The sequence below is a fragment of the Mus caroli genome, unplaced genomic scaffold (assembly GCF_978045245.1).
Source record: "Mus caroli unplaced genomic scaffold, Mus_caroli_1 scaffold_11, whole genome shotgun sequence".
Taxonomy (NCBI): Eukaryota; Metazoa; Chordata; class Mammalia; order Rodentia; family Muridae; genus Mus; species Mus caroli.
Window position 1 is genome coordinate 123079669 of NW_028227266.1, and position 3358 is coordinate 123083026.

Genomic DNA, 3358 nt, shown 5'->3' on the forward strand with positions numbered 1-3358 from the left:
CATTTCGATATGTTCTTGGATTCGGTTTGTGAGAATTTTATTGAGTATTTTTGCATCGATATTCATAAGGGAAATTGGCATGAAGTTCTCTTTCTATGTTGGGTCTTTGTGTGGTTTAGGTATCAGAGTAATTGTGGCTTCATAAAACAAATTTGGTGGAGTATCTTCTGTTTCTACTTTGTAGAATAGTTTGAGGAGTACTGGTATTAGGTCTTCTTTGAAGGTCAGATAAACCTCTGCACTAAACCCATCTCGTCTTGTGCTTTTTTGGTTGGGAGACTATTAATGACTGTTTCTATTTCTTTAGGGGATATGGGACTGTTTAGATCATTAATCTTATCCTGATTTGACTTTGGTACCTGGTATCTGTCTAGAAAATTGTCCATTTCATTCAGGCTTTCCAGTTGAGTATAGGCATTTGTAGTAGGATCCGATGATTTTTTTTTATTTCCTCAGATTCTGTTGTTATGTCTCCTTTTTCATTTCTGATTTTGTTAATTAGGATACTGTCCCTGTGCTCTCTCATTAATCTGGCTAAGGGTTTATCTATCTTGTTGATTTTCTCAAAGAACCAGCTCCTGGTTTTGTTGATTCTTTGTATAGTTCTTTTTGTTTCCACCTGGTGATTTCAGCCCTCAGTTTGATTATTTCCTGCCATCTATTCTTCTTGGGAGAATTTGCTACTTTTTTTTCTAGAGCTTTTAGGTGTCCTGTTAAGCTGCTATGGTGTGCTCTTTCCAGTTTCTTTCTGGAGGCACCCAGAGTTATGAGGTTTCCTCTTAGAACTGTTTTAATTGGGTCCCATTAATTTGTGTATGTTGTGGCTTCATTTTCACTAAACACTAAAAAGTCTTTAATTTCTTTCTGTATTTCTTCCTTGACAAAGTTATCATTGAGTATAGTGTTGTTTGGCTTCCATGGGTATGCGGGCTTTCTATTATTTATGTTGTTAATTGAAGATCAGCCTTAGTCTGTGGTAATCTGATAGGACGCATGGAATTATTTCAATATATTTATATCTGTTGAGGCCTGTTTTGTGACCAACAATTTTGGCGAAGGTACCATGAGGTGCTAAGAAAAAGGTATATCCTTTTGTTTTAGGATAAAATGTTGTAGAGATATCTGTTAAGTCCATTTGGTTTATAACTTCTGTTAGTTTCACTGTGTCTCTGCTCAGTTTCTGTTTCCATGATCTGTCTATTGATGAGTGTAGGGTGTTGAAGTCTCCCACTATTATTGTGTATGGTGCAATGTGGGCTTTGAGCTTTACTAAAGTTTCTTTAATGAACCTGGATGCCCTTTTATTTGGAGCATAGATGTTCAGAACTGAGAGTTCATCTTGGTAGATTTTATCTTTGATGAGTATGAAGTGTACCTCCTTGTCTTTGTTGATAACTTTGGGTTGAAAGTCAACTTTATTTTATATTGGAATGGCTACTCCAGCTTATTTCTTGGGACCATGTGCTTGGAAAATTGTTTTCCAGCCTTGCACTCTAAGGTAGTGTCTGTCTTTATTACCGAGGTAGGTTTCCTGTATGCAGAAAATTGTGGAGTCCAGTTTATCTAGCCAGTGTGTTAGTCTATGCCTTTTTATTGGGGAATTGAGTCCATTGATATTAAGAGATATTAAGGAAAAGTAATTGTTGCTTCCTATTATTTTTGTTGTTAGAGTTGGCATTCTGTTTTTGTGGCTGTCTTCTTTTAGGTTTGTTGAAGGATTGCTTTCTTGTTTTTTCTAGGATGTGGTTTCCATCCTTGTATTTTTTTTCTGTTATTATCCTTTGAAGGGCTGGATTTGTGGAAAGATAATGTGTGAATTTGGTTTTGTCGTGGAATATTTTGGTTTCTCCATCTATGGTAATTGAGATTTTGGCTGGGTAGAGTAGCCTGGGCTGGCATTTGTGTTCTCTTAGGGTCTGTATAACATCTGTCCAGGATCTTCTGGCTTTCATAGTCTCTGGTGAGAAGTCTGGTGTAATTCTCATAGGTCTGCCTTCATATGTTACTTGACCTTTTTCCCTTACTGCTTTTAATATTCTTTGTTTTGTGTATTTACTGATTTGATTATTAAGTGAGAGGAGAAATTTCTTTTTTGGTCCAAACTATTTGGAGTTCTGTAGGCTTCTTGTATGTTCGTGGGCATCTCTGTCTTTAGGTTAGGGACATTTTCTTCTATAATTTTGTTGAAGATTTTTACTGGCCCTTTAAGTTGAAAATCTTCATTCTCATTCATACTTATTATCCTTAGGTTTGGTCTTCTCATTGTGTCGTGGATTTCCTGAATGTTTTGAGTTAGTATGTTTTAGCATTTTGCATTTTCTTTGATTATTGTGTCAATGTTTTCTATGGAATCTTCTGCACCTAAGATTCTCTCTTCCATTTTTTTGTATTCTGTTGGTGATGCTTGCATCTATGGCTCCTGATTTCTTTCCTAGGCTTTCTAACACCGAGTTGTCTCCCTTTGTGATTTCTTCATTGTTTCTACTTCCATTTTTAGATCCTGGATTGTTTTGTTCAATTCCTTCACCTGCTTGGTTTTTTTTTTCTCCTGTAATTCTTTAAGGGATTTTCGTGTTTCTTCTTTAAGGGCTTCTACCTGTTTAGCTGTTTTCTCCTGTATTTCTTTAAATAAATGTCCTTCTTAAAATCCTCTACCAGCATCATGAGATATGATTTCAAATCAGAATTTTGCTTTTTGGTGTGTTGGGATATCCAGGATTCACTGTGATGGTAGTACTGGGTTCTGATGATGCCGAGTAGTCTTGGTTTCTGTTGGTAAGATTCTTGAATTTGCCTTTTGTCATCTGGTAATCTCTGGTGTTCAGTGTTCTTGCTGTCTCTGGCTGGAGCTTGTTCCTCCTATGAGTCTGTCGGTCATTGTCAGCACTCCTGGAGATCAGCTCTCTCTTGTCAAGACCAGTTCACAGAGGGCTGTTGCCCACCTCTTGGATGCAGATGTAGGCCCATGGTGATGGATGCTAATCATAATACCACATTACTGTGAATGTAATTAATGACACTCAACTATCAACTTAAAAATATAAAAACGATAGCTTCCATATTATGTATATTTTCCAAGAATAATAAATATAGGGCCTTCCCTCACCATAGAGTGATAAGGAAGGCTGGGCCCATATAGCTGCAACTCAGTTACAGCAATGTTAATCTACTTTGGTCAGTTTCTTAACTGTTTCACTCCATTCATTTTTGTGTATCTTAATAAAGTAACATTAAAATGTCTACCACTGTCTTTTCTAAGGTATCTGTTGAAGTCTCAAAAGAACTCCTTGGAGTGACTTAGCATAATGGAGTAGCTGTTGGCTCGGAAGTGCTGAGAAGAAGGCAGAATCCTAGTGAA